We start from the raw sequence: 13,903 nt of genomic DNA, 5'->3' as shown, positions 1-13,903 counted from the left end.
TGTGTAAAAGCAATCATTTCAGCATTATTTATGACAACAAAAAAGAAATAACTAAAAATATCCATCAATAGTGAAATATATACATTTTATAAATGGAGTACCATGCAGCAAATACATATATATTTCAAAAATATGTTTTTTAAAAGGACTCTGATGAAAGATTATGTACAATACAGTACCATTTTGTAAAAATTTAAAACACAAACACTTGTCACTTATGGATACTTGTACAAGCATACAGTAAAAGTATAAAAAAGAGTATGATGTATACTCAAGAACCTCAGGATAGTTACTGCCTTACAGAGAGTTAACAGCATTTACGTCCCAAAGAATCAAAAGTGGCAGAATTTACAGTTCTGGATGGTGTATATTTGCTATATTATTGATCATATGTTTTAACTATCTTATAATTAAGATACATACATATATTCAAAAAGAAAAAAATATAAAATACCTAAACTGAAAATTACCTTGGAGATCATCTAATCCAACCCACATACTTTTTAAAGAAAAGATATCAGAGTAAGAATATAAAATAAATATTACTGTAGTCTTGACAGTTTTAAACATATGCTACTTGTCTAAAACAGCACCTAGGGGAATTAAATCTTGATCACTTAAGAGAAACTTGTAGGCCCTAGTGATCAGCATCAATTTCTCAAAATCTGATGTCAGATAGAAATATGGAAAACACGAACACACCCCTCCTAGAAAAGCCTTGTCAAATTCAGCACACAGAGAGGCAGTAAAGTGGGGCTGTAGTACAGATGTCTTTGGCCCGCTGTCCAGGCTGACCCCTAGTCCTGTATCTACTTAAAAGTAGTTAAAAGTTCTGAAGCTTAGAGGATTTTGTTCCTGATGATTCTTACTCATCAGCTCACAGCAGATACCTTAAAGTAGTCCTGAATGGAAAGCAGTTACATTCATCAAGCACTTACAAATACATAAAAGGGCATGTGAAAACAAAACAAAAAAAAAAACAAAAACAAAAACAAAAAAAAATGAGACACACAGCAAGTGTTCTCACAGAATCTTCAATTCAGGATGAAAGAAAGGATTTAATTTCAGTTGAGGTAACTTACCTATTTTCCAGTTGAGATCCAACTATTTTTAAGTTCATCCCTCTTTAACTTTCATATAGCCCAAAAGATAAAAGAGGAATTTTAGAGGGAATAAACTGACTCCCCAATGAGTTAACGGACACCAAAAAACTTTACTTTTTCATTTTGAAAATAATTTGAAATAAAGCTCGCTGGGCAATAATTAATGAAATATGCAATAATATGAAATGCAGAAATCTAGTTTTATGTGTTTAAAAGACTAAAGTTAGCTTGGTTTTTCTAATACATTCTCCTTAAGTGTTCTCATTTCAACACTATATATTGTCAACTTTTAAGCACTTCCATTCTGTCAAGCACAGTGTATCACTACCTTAGCTACCAAACTTTATCCATTTAATTTTCTATTTTCCCTCTCTATTCTTAAAACATTTTAATGTGTCCTAGTCCATTTCTGGCTGCTAAAAGAAAATACCACAGACTGGGTGGCTTATAAACAGAAACTTATTTTTCAAATTCTTACAATCTAGGAAGCCCAGTATTAAGGTGCCGGCAGATTCAGTGTCTGGCAAGAACCAGCCTCCTAGTTCACAGACAGCTGTCTTCTGGCTAAGTCCTCATATGGCAGAAGAGTCAAGGGAACTCTGCAATCTTTAATAAGGCACTAATTTCATTCATGAGGACTCTACTCTCATGGTCTAATCACCTCAGGAAGGCCACACTTCCTAATACCATTACAATGGGTGTTACAATTCAATGTATGAATTCTGAGAGGACATAATCATTCCATATATAGCAGTATGTCACAGACATAGCAAAATGTGTAAGAAATTGAGTATGAATGAAACAGCTAAAGTAATTAGAGAAACTTTTCATTCCATAGAAGCTCTAAATTTAGAATATCTTAAACAGCATAGTTTTTATCACTAACATGCAATATGATACATTGTCAGCCCACTTCAGAAAAGAAAAATTTTACCCAATTACTTTTTGTGTGAAATGGGATTTATCAATCAGTATACGTGTCATATACAATAGGTGCTCAAAAGACATGTATTTTTCCCCCAAACAAAAACTTTATATTTAACAAAGGTAAATACTTAACATTCTTATTTATGGTACACTATGAGGATATCAGTATTGGCACATACACACACACAGAAGCACAATAAATAGAATTCTTAAGAAAAAATACTAAACTAATTAATAAGCTGGATATACCTGCATTTCTCCCTATGACCCATAAGTTTTATACAGAAAACATTGCTGGCATTTCATCTTTTCCCTTCCCAAGAGGATTATGCTTTACATCGGATAAGAGAAAGGAAGTATTTGTTGGCAGTATGAAGAAATTCCCACAGTGGTAGCTGCAGTGCTAGAAATTATCATCTCAGAAGAAAATAACACCAGTTTTAAAGATGGAGCTAAAGACTGTAAGGAAGTGACAAAATGTGACATTTGTCTATACTGAATTCTAGATACATGATTCTTACATTATTTTCTGTACTTAGTATATAATTTAGAGAAAAAAATCAGAATTTATTCTGCATCACGAAGAATATGAAAGTAAACAGGTTAGGATAGTGGTTACAGCCACAAAAGCAATTCTAAGACTACCTTCTCACATCCAAGAATAGAAATCTATTATATTAGAAGCTTGAAATGGATAAGGTATCCCTTTTGATACAAAGAGAAAGATGTCATCACATTAAGAACAAAGAATTACAAGCCTGCACACCACAAAGAGACAGGTAAAAAAATTTTTTCATGTTTTATTTCTGTAATATAAAAGGATGTGTTCTTGACTAACCTCAACTACCCCCAAAGGGTACAGAAGGTCAACTTCTATAACACACTTAACTATTAAGAGTCACCACATTAAGCTCTATATTGGCCAGCCAGGAGTTTCATTTAAGGAATATTTTATCCTACTTGTATAATCAAGTGTTCAGGGCTCAAATGCAATTTCCATGCTTTTTATTTGTGGCATAGATGTTGACTTTAATAAAGTCTTACATAGGATTCTTTTCTATGAGCCACATGCGCTATCTTATAGATTCCAGAAGACTTCCTAGGATGGAACTTTTGTAATAATCTTACCCAATAAGAATCTATGTCTCTAAAACCTCTTTTACTTTCAGTCAACCTTACGATTCACCTTAATTCAAATTAACAGGAGAGGTCAAAAGTAAAGCAAATTAGGGTGTCTAGGTGGCTCAGTTGGTTCAATGTCTGCCTTCACCTCAGGTCATGATCCTGGAGTCCTGGAATCGAGTCCTGTGCCAGGATCTCTCCTCAGTGAGGAGTCTGCTTCTCCCTCTGAATGACCCTCCCCTCTCTACTGCTTTCTCTCTTGCACTCTCTCAAATAAATAAAATCTTAAAAAAAAAAAAAAAAAGGTAAAGCAAATTACAGAAGGCATTTTTTGACTTAGGATTAGTAATACTGAATCAGTAATCAGTAATACTGAATCAGTATTATTAAGATCTTACTATTTATTTCAAAGGTAGTTAACAAATTTAAAATAAACTCACATACTAAGTAATTCCCAAAATAATACTTATGAAAGTAAAAAATGTTTATAGAGAAAGCATGAAAATATACCAATGTTCCAATCACCTGCTTATTACTAACCTACTTGTTTTCTTGGGCAAGTCACTAAGTCACATATACGTTCACTTTATACAGTATTATTCTACTTTTTTGAGAATCATTACATCTGAAAAAACAATCCTTTGAAAGAGACAAAGCAAGTATCACCTTCATTTAACAGACGTTAACAGAACAAAGGCTTTGAAAGGTAAATGACCTGCTCATGACCAGCTAGGAAGCTAGATTGGAAGGATGAACCCATGCATCTTCTGACACCAAAGTTAGTGCTTCTTCCTCCACTTCAGTGGTTCTTGGTGGCTTTTGTTCACTGAACCTGTTGAGACTCTGAAACTTAAAATTTATATATAATTTTAGGGAGTTCACAGTCACAAAGCTTAGCATCAAACAGAAACAACTGTCAACCAAATCTCATTTGCAAACAGCAATATTCCCAAAAAAAGGTATTAGCTTTATTTCATTCTCAGATTGGCCTTAAACTTACAAAGTTCATTTTGACTCATTATCCATAATGGTGTTACTTATTAATGATAACTTAGATCAAAACACACTACAGGTAACATTTCTGAGGGTAAATGAAAATTAAAGTTGGCAAGGAAATTTATCATCTATTTATTAATTAGTTATTTCATTTAAGAAATCATATAACATCTTTAAGTATTTTAAACATCTGTTCCGGACATAGGGTATGTTTGTAGATTAATACCATTACTACTTACTGTAATTTTACTTGACTTCCTTTATTAGAAGAAAAAGCCCCACTTCCTGCACTGTTATGCTCAGAAAAGGCCCAATGATGGCATCTTGTTAAGTCTGCCTTCTAATAATAATGTAGAAAAGATTCAAATAGAGGCAAATTACTCCTCTCAAAAGGTAGAACAGAACATGCACCACTGAATGCAAAGAGTTCTGAACTCTAGTCCAGAGACTCAGACTGCGGTTCTAGCTCTATCACCGGGTAGACTTTAAGAAAATCATTTCAAAACTTTGCACTTCCAATTTCTTCATGTATAAAATAAATGGAGTGACTGGCCTCAAGAATAGTCCTACTGAGGTTTGAAACTTCTATAAACCTAGAACCAGAAGAAAGAATGATAATCACCAAAGAAAAATACCAAAGTACTTACAGGCAACTGACAAAGTAAATTTCTTTTTTTTTTTTTTTTTTAAATACATAGCCATTCACACACAGACACACACACACAACGTGCCAGGTTTTGGATTACAGAGTAGGACCAAGGTAGAGAGATAAACTATCTCACAAGGGGCGCCTGGGTGGCTCAGTGGGTTAAAAAGCCTCTGCCTTCAGCTCAGGTCATGATCCCAGGGTCCTGGGATCGAGCCCCACATCGGGCTCTCTGCTCAGCGGGTAGCCTGCTTCCCCCCTCTCTCTCTGCCTGCCTCTCTGCCTACTTGTGATCTCTGTCTGTCAAATAAAAATAAAATCTTAACAGGAAAAAAAGAAAAAACTATCTCACATATGCCAAAGAGTTGTATAAATACTGTACTGTAAAACAATATTCTTTAGAATAGCAGCTACCGCTGGAAGTGTTGAGTCCAAAGAACTGCCCCAAGACTAGAAGAGCTCAGAAGAATGAGGCTCCATTATGTGATAGGATTTCACAAAAAAATGGTGCTACGTGGAGAAAGTCACTAGACAATAAGCTTCCAAAAGATAGACATGATTCCTGACTTTGTAGCTCCTACATATAACCCAGCTCACAGTCACAGTAGGTACCCAATAAATGTTAGTTGACTACTGATAACTAATTCCATATGCTGGCAACACACTTTCTGGTAAACCCTAGGAGTCCCTGCCCTTAAAGAGTGAGTTCCCAGCTAGTGGGACTGAAACAATGTAAAGAATAACATGCTAGAGTCCACCCTATGTAAGATGCTTTGAGAACAACAACAAAAATAATAGGGAAGGAAGACTTCAAAGGATTCAACTTATTAAGGGCCTATGTGTTGGACATTTTATAAACTCTAATCCTCAAAACAACTCTACTTAGTTTCACCATTCCCTTTTTACATATGACAAAACTGCAGCTCACCAAGACTAAGCAACTTGCCAAGATCAGACAACTAAGGTGAGTCCAGAATTAAAAGTACAGTGAACTATACATACTGTAAGGTTTTTGAATTTATCTTTACATCTACAGTGAAAGGAGAGTCAAAATCGGCCAAAACTCTGTTATCCTGAATTATCCTGAAAAGAGAAAACTTGTCTTCACTCATAAAAATCAAAAAACTAACTTTTCAGCAGCTCTATGTGCATTTAATGAAATGTCTCTACGTTTTGACCAATACAAGTTTGGGTCTAAGCAAAAATGTGCAACATGATAAGAACATAACCAGTAATCATTTAAGAAAATAAACATTTATAAATATTTCAAGTGCTTGGGTTGAAAAATTTACATATGATCCATAGTTTTGGATTATCCCACTGACTGCTTATTTGAAACAGCAAATTATTTCTGATGGGGGAGGTGGGTTTTTTTTTTTGGCAGGGACAGCAAAAGGATCATTTATAAAATGATCTGAAGTTTAAGAAATACAAATGATTAAAGGTTAAATACTCAAGACACTGTAAGTACCCAATAAATCTTATTAAATGAACTCAACAAGTGGAATGAGAATGTGTCTGCCTCACACTTCTAACAAATATAATTAAGAAGGTATTTTTAAGCCAAGAAAAAAAATGTACAGTTTAAGAGAGGTAAAATAAAAACAGCTTACAAAACCTCTAAAGAGAAATCAGAACACCGTTATTGTATCTCTGTGTAACAAAGTTAAACTCCTCAGGAACTAGGCAATGTCCAGACAATAGTGTACATAATACTTAGCATACTAACGCTAGTTAATAAATATTGATACAAGACTTAGTTTCCAGTTCTAATTTTGTATAAAGAGAGGGTCATTATTTCTCGAATCTATTTCTTTTGTTGTCATTACTATCAGTTTCTTTAAGGAGTTTCTGGGTCATTCTTTGGGCTTATCAGGACCGTCACTAATAACTGTACTCATTTTATTACAAATGTGATAGCTCAGATTTATAAGATCTAATTCTAAAATTATTTCAACTATACATATCACGACAAAAATTTTAATCTTCCTAAATTCTAAACTTTTGTACCTGGTTTACCCAGTAACCTAAGTAAGAATACTCATTAGTCAAAGATTATGAAGTAAACACTTCTCATCCCTCTTGTCTAATTCATTCAAGATTTATTGTGTATGTACTGTGACTTTGACAGGTGAGTTTTTAACAGTTCTACTTCCAAACTTTAGGTCATTTCCCTTTCAAGGTCCCTACCCTCCCCCGAAGAATATTCTGGAATAATTTCCTGCTTCTTTCAATATTACAGGCAGTGGAATTCTTCAAAATTATGGGTCATATCTATACCCCTCATGATTTATGGAGGATAAATCTAGATTGTAAATCCCATACTGCTATTCGTTTACATTTTCCAAAGTACCCTAGCACTTAATAAATATAATCCGAAACAGATTTAGTATTCTATTTTAGTATGCCAATTGGCCGTTTTTTAAAATTCAGAGACTAAATTATCTTCAAAGAATTCTAAGCTCAGTGTCTATGTTAAAATTATTTCTAACTATTTTATGGACTAAAGCATTTGCCACATTCAATTCTGACTTTACCAACAAAACCTCCACGCCATGACGAAGAAAGAGTCCTTTTCATTTTCTCAAGTAAAAAGGGAAAATAAAAAAAAAAAAAAGCCAACTGTTTGCAGGTCTGCGTTTAACAGAATATTTGGCGAACCCGATACCTCACATTTAATGTGAAAATCCCGATAATCGATAATCTGTGAACATAACCCTTGGGCTTGATTTCCCACTTCATCCGCCCTCCCTCCCCACCAGTCCATCTCCAAAGCACACATCTAAACATTTTTCACCAACAGGGCCCAAACCTCGAAAAATAGAGCTCCCCTTGGAAAGAAAAGGGCAGCCCTGCCCTGCCTGGGGCCCGGGCCTGCTCCGTGAGCTTCGCTCCAAGGAGGGCCAACTCTCGACGCCCTACACGCCCCGCCCCGGGCCCGCTGGCGTCCCCTTAGGCACAAAACCCTCCCTCCGGCCCTCAGCCAGGACTGACAGTTACGATAGCAGCAGCCGCTGCTTCCAGAGGCCTACTTCTGGCACCGACCCCTCCAAACCACGCGCCCCCAAACACTCGCGGTGGCGCGGTTTGGGAGCGTCCCTACCTTAGCCAGAGCCAGCCCCGAAGGGTGGTTTGGGCAACAGAGAGAACGAAGGGAAATGCCGCCCAGCCTCCCCGGCCCAGGGCCGGTCCTCCGCCACACTGACCTGTTGTCGCCCCCGCGCCTGGGCTGTGGCCCTCGCAGCAGCGGCTTCCTCACTGGTAGCGGTCGCCCTCGCTCGCCGCCTCCGCCCGCCACCGCCTCGTTCCCTTTCGCTGCCTCCACCGCCGGGGCTCATGCGGGACCCGCGCTTCCTTCTCCGGAGATTAAGGCCGGGAAAGGGGGCGCCGGGGCCGCAGAAAACCCCGCGCTCGTCGCCAGCCGCCGCTCCGCCGCTGCTTCTCCCCACTGGGGAGCTGTGGGGCCCTCTGAGCCGGAGCTACGCTGCGAGCTGCTCCGAGAGCGACCCCAAGGAGGAGCCGAGGGAGGCGCAGCTGCCCGCGGCCGTAATCGTTGGGTTAGTAGAGATGAAGCGCAAGTCAGAGGCGGCAGCAGAAGGCGAGCGCCCAGGCCGGTAGATAGCTAAGTGGCAGCGGGGTGCGCGAGCGGGAGGAAGGTGATGTGTCGAGGTTCTGGCGAAGGGGATTCAAGCTCTGTCGTCTCCTGCAGTCACCCCGAACCGAGCGCCACCATCTTGGGAAAAACGCGGATCTCGCGCCCGCAGCGATAGCTGGGAGGACTGGCTGGGCGGGCCGAGTATCCCAGCAGGCAGCGCGCGCCGCCCGGTCTGGCGAGAGCTCTGGGCCGGACGCAGGGACGTGGGGCGGGGCCGGGGTGCGCGCGGAGGGGCGCAGCGTTATCCCCGCCCTCTCTTGCCGGCTCCTCCCCCTTCCTGCTTGCCGTCGTCAGCAGCGCAGAGGCAGTTGGGAAGGGGAAGTGGCTCGCGGCTCCCTGGAGTCCAACCAGGGTTGGTCGCCATCTTGGGATCGAGTAGAGGGTCAGTGTTTCTCTTGAACCACCGCTGTTTTTGGACCCCCCCGCTCCGAAAAAAGAGGGTACACACCGGAAGCCCCCTGGAGCCTCCGGGAGTGTTGGAGAGCCACCTGGTATAAACAAGTCGTCGAATGTGCTGGGACTTAAACGCGCCCGATTTTAGGGGGACACATCAGCTCTGAAAATCCGCCGGGGGCGGGGGTGGCTTTGATAGCTCCCTGCCCCGCTGCGAGGCTGCAGCTTCCGGATACCAGGCCTCTGACCCCCAACCCCTTTCCGCCCAGAGCTGCCTTTGTAAATACTGCAGAGGTACCCCGAAAGTGTGAGCCATCTTTCAGGGAACCAAGGTCATTTGCTCAGGCCTCTCTCCAATACGATGTCATTAGTTTACTAGGAGATGAAAGTCCGTCTCGCAGTTTTGACATTCCGTAGGTGGTTGTTAAAGAGATTGTGGCCTTCGGGTTAACATAAGCTGGATGGATGCTAATTTTGATCCGTAAGACAACTGAACCCATTTAAAACCATGCATCTTCATGTTTAGTATCAAGGTCATCTTTTTATTCAAAAAGGGTTGTTTGTTTGTTTGTTTGTTTGTTTTATGGCTCTACGACGCTTAACTGGCAAATACAGTGGAATCACTAACAATTCATAGTCTTAAGGGCTTGCAACTTTACTAAGCCCTAAAATACTATATGAGATCCCATTCATCTAGTATTCAAATAATTTTTTTTTAAATCAACAGTCTTAAATAGCGGTGTATTTAGCTGCCATTCTTAGAACATTGTAAGTCAGGGATATATTTATGTATACTGCTTCCCAGTTAATAAGCAACTAAAAAACTTAAACTATAAAAAAAAAAGCTAGCGGAACTTAAATTATCCCAGGACAATTAATGATAAATGACAGTATTAAATCATGTCTGATTTTAACTTATTTCCTCTTTTTTTCATTTTCCCCCATTATAGATACTCATTTGGAAATAATTTGTAGTTAGATTTTATAGAAGAGGCTAGTTAAAATCGTAATCTTTTAAGGATTTTCTTTGCATATTATCAAAATAGGCAAATGAGAATGAAAATCTTCAAAGATTTTTATTAAAATGATCAAAGCAATATGTTACTTCAGTATCTAGCCTGTGAAGATAATTTTAACTATTCTCCTTAAGTAGAAATTGCTTGAATAAATAAAATTTTATATAACCTGGTGCATCAAAATTCCCGAGTACCAAAAAAAAAAAAGACTGAAGAGAAATAAGTCTGCTTTTTTTTTTTTTTTAAGATTTTACTTATTCATTTGACAGACAGAGATCACAAGTAGGCAGAGAGGCAGGCAGAGAGAGCGAGAGAGAGCGGGAAGCAGGCCCCCTTCTGAGCAGAGAGCCAGATGTGGGGCTTGATGTGAGGCTGGATGTGGGGCTCCACCCTGGGACCCTGAAAGCATGACCTGGGCAGAAGGCAGAGGCTTAACCCACTGAGCCACCCAGGTGCCCCAATAAATCTGCTCTTAAATGTTAGAATGACTATCCCGATCTTTACTAAAATCAAGAAGGATTGCAGTTCCTCCTCTGAATATGGAGAAATTACGCATAGGCTTTTTTAGTTCATTAATAGGTATTCTGTCTGATATTAGTGTCACGCCTGATTCAAGACCTCACTATGCTCTTTGTCTTACCCATTTTCAAATTTTGTGATGGTTGCTCATAAAAATTACTAGCACATTGACTGGCCTAAGTGCTCAGTAAATGTAAGGGCTTAGTAATAGTAGTATTAGTATTATCAATACCATTGTTTAGCATTGCACACTTCGTGAACTCCTCTACACCTCCACCGTTAATTCTTACAGGGCTACCTAAATTTGTATTCACCCTGATCTCCTGTCTTACAGGCCATCCTTCTTCCTACAGCTTTTTTTGGGGGGGAGGAGGGTGTAGGGGTACTGGCAGGTGAGGGGTGAGACCTCAAGACTCAGTCCCTTGGTTGTTCCCACTCTTTTTTTTTTTTTAAGATTTATTTATTTATTTGACAGAGATCACAAGTAGGCAGAGAGAGGCAGGCAGAGAGAGGAGGAGGAAGCAGGCTCCCCGCTGAGCGGAGAACCCGATGCGGGGCTCGATCCCAGGACCCTGAGATCATGACCTGAGCCGAAGGCAGAGGCTTAACCCACTGAGCCACCCAGGCGCCCCGGTTGTTCCCACTCTTGTTCATAAATTCTTGCTATGCTAACTCTGTCACTTCTATTTAGAAGAGCTATCTGTACTTGGATTGTCTTTTCTTTCTAAGTCCCTCATCAACTACTGAAATTTAACATTTGTCCCTATTTTACTATATAGCTGTCTGTAATAGCGTAAAGGCCAAATCTAAAAGTTGCTTCTCAATTTGCATTGTACCTGACCTTTTTGCAGGTTTCCCCATTGATAACTACTGCTTCCTGGAAATTGCTCCCTTGGTTCCATCATCCTGCTTTCTCTAGCCTCTCTCTCTGTCTTGGGCCCTCTTCTTCAAGTCTTCTTTGCAGAATGTTCTTCCTCTCAATCCTCAGTTCTTTTTACCCACTGTATGATACAGTCTGTCCCAGTACTATCTATCTATCTATATATATATATATATATATATATATATATTCATTCTTCCTTTATCGCTTATTTCAGTTAGGGATCAAGTCTGAATCTTGGACACTGCTCTCGCTCAGAACCAGACATATCTTCAAACTCTTTTTGGAAATTTGTACTGGATGTTCTACAGCACCTTAAATCTCAGCGTGTTTAATATTGAACTAATTTGTTCCATTTTCCACCATTAACTGAGATGGAAATTATTTTGAAGAACTGCAAGTTTTGGAAGAACGAGCAGTAATTGGGTTTCGCAAATGTTGAATTAGAGATGCCTATATCTCTGGAGTGGATATCTGTAGTAGAGATTGACTGCTAGTTGACCCCTAATATGCATTCTCCTCTTCATCCATGATAATGGAGTTATCTAGCTGGACATATGGTTGCCTATAGTAAAGTAAGTATGGCCATGTCAGTAAGGTTCTGGCCAGTGGGACGTGAGCAAAAATGATGTAAGCAACTTCCAGATGATACTCTAAAATAAATGGGATGCCTCTTTTCCTTTGTCCCTTTCTGATGATCAGACTGTAGAAAGGGTTGTGAGCTATTTTGGAGGTACAACAAGGTGGGTTCCTGAAGACTTCATGAGTTGGAGCCTGTGTACCAGCTTGAGCTTTGGTGTGAGATGGCTAACTACTATAATCTGTGTGGTTATTCTAGACACCTTTTACCAAAGCTGACTTTGTATCCTAATATCCAAGTGAAGAAATCAAAGAAGCACTAATTCAAAGGAATACATGCACCCCTATGTTTATTGCAGCATTATTTACAATAGCCAAATTATGGAAGCAGCAGCAATGTCCATGGATAAATGAATAGATAAAGAAGAGGAGATTATATATCTATAGGAATATTATTCAGTCATAAAATGAAATCATGCCACTTGGAATGACATGGATGAAGCTAGAAAGTATAATGCTAAGCAAAATAAGTCAGAGAAAGACAAATACCATATGATTTCATGCATATGTGGAATTTAAAAAACAAAACAAATGGGGGAAAGGGGCAAACCAAGAAACAGACTCAGCTATAGAAAACAAACTGATGGTCACCAGATGGTAGGTTGGTGGGAAGTTGGGTGAAATAGAGGATGGGTGTAAGGAGGGAACGTATGATGAGCACAGTGTGATTTATGGAATTGTTGAATCACTATATTGTACAACCGAAACTAATATATAACACTGTATGTTAACTTCACTGGAATTTAAAAAAAAAAAAAATCATTCGAGCAAAAAACCTGGAAGTGCTAACATGCTTTGACTTTGGTCATTTTGGTCTCTTTGTGCCTACGGTAAGCCCAGCAGGAGAGTAGGTGGAAAAGAGTTTCATTGACTACCAGCGGCTGCTGCTGCTAATCTGAACTGTTCTGAATAAAACAGTATGAATGAAATCAATGAAGCCATCCTTAGAAATTTTGTCTCTGACAGGTGCATCTTTTATTTGAAATCATTCACATTGCACTTACAGGTCTAATACTATTTTTAATATTTATTCTAACAGGAATTCTAACAAAATACTTTTTTTAAATCTAAGTGCATTGGTTAAATAAAATCAATTATTAAAAACGGTGCAGAAATGCCTGGATGGTTCAGCCAGTTAAGCATCTACCTTTGGCCCAGGTCATGATTTCAGGGTCCTGGAATGAGTCCCACACAGGGCTCCTCACTGAGCTGGGAGCCTGCTTCTTCCTCTGTCTGCTGTGTCTGCTGCTCCCCCTTCTTATGCTCTCTGTCTCTGACATAAATAAAATCTTTAAAAACAATTAATTAAAAATTAATTAAAAATTTGAAATAAAAATAAATTGATTGAAAATTAATACATTTTTTTCTTCAGAATATCTTGACAAAAGAAAACATCTGGCTAGGGAAGAATCATGAGTGTAGTTTTCAATTAATAATACTTCATTTTTTTATTCTTGCTTGACAGTAACAATACAAAATTATCAAATTGATAAAATTTACTGTTGATCTCTTTGAAATTGCTTCAAACAATTTTTTATCTAACGCTTGCCTTTTTTTGTTTGTTTTTAGTTTTGTTTTGTGACAGTAAATCCATAATGATACAGAAAAGGGAAGGTTTTTAAAGATAAGAATGTAGATATTATTCATGACATAAAATGTTTTGTTTTTAGTTTGGTTAAGTATTATACCAACTGCATCTGTATTTCAGTACCTAACACAGACTTTCTGGAATGACAGATTATTTCCCCACAGATGACATTCGTGCACCCATTAAATGCTAGTTGTCTGAATAAATCTCATTAATTCTTACAATTTTGGGTATTGTGCATTTTACCAACTAGGAAATTAAGCCTAGAATAAGTAACTTGTCTATGTCCTACAGCTGAGTAGAGGTAGGATTTAATCCAGGGGTGTGTGTGTGTGTGTGTGTGTGTGTGTGTGTCTTGTTGCTGCTTTCCCAAAAAATAAAGATATATTTTTATTTGAAATTCAAATATGTTTCATTGA

General features: G+C 38.8%; 1 protein-coding gene across 5 annotated transcripts in view; it reads right to left on the bottom strand.

Moving 5' to 3' along the window:
* Positions 1 to 8,604, bottom strand: part of UBE3A (ubiquitin protein ligase E3A) — a 92,081-nt gene extending 83,477 nt beyond the window's left edge. For 3 of the 5 annotated variants that reach the window (XM_032843093.1, XM_032843094.1, XM_032843097.1), the window contains exon 1: positions 8,001 to 8,602. The gene's annotated coding sequence lies outside the window, so the exon portion shown is untranslated. Of the gene's footprint in view, positions 1 to 3,867; positions 4,121 to 8,000 lie in introns of those variants that run through there. The other 2 variants (XM_032843098.1, XM_032843095.1) reach the window with 2 other exon arrangements.
* Between the last annotated feature and the right edge of the window lie 5,299 nt (positions 8,605 to 13,903).

This window comes from Lontra canadensis, unplaced genomic scaffold (genome assembly GCF_010015895.1).
Source record: "Lontra canadensis isolate GAN:19392208 unplaced genomic scaffold, GSC_riverotter_1.0 scaffold135, whole genome shotgun sequence".
NCBI lineage: Eukaryota > Metazoa > Chordata > Mammalia > Carnivora > Mustelidae > Lontra > Lontra canadensis.
The sequence above is the reverse complement of the archived record's forward strand: the minus strand, read 5'-3'. Positions and strand labels throughout refer to the sequence as shown.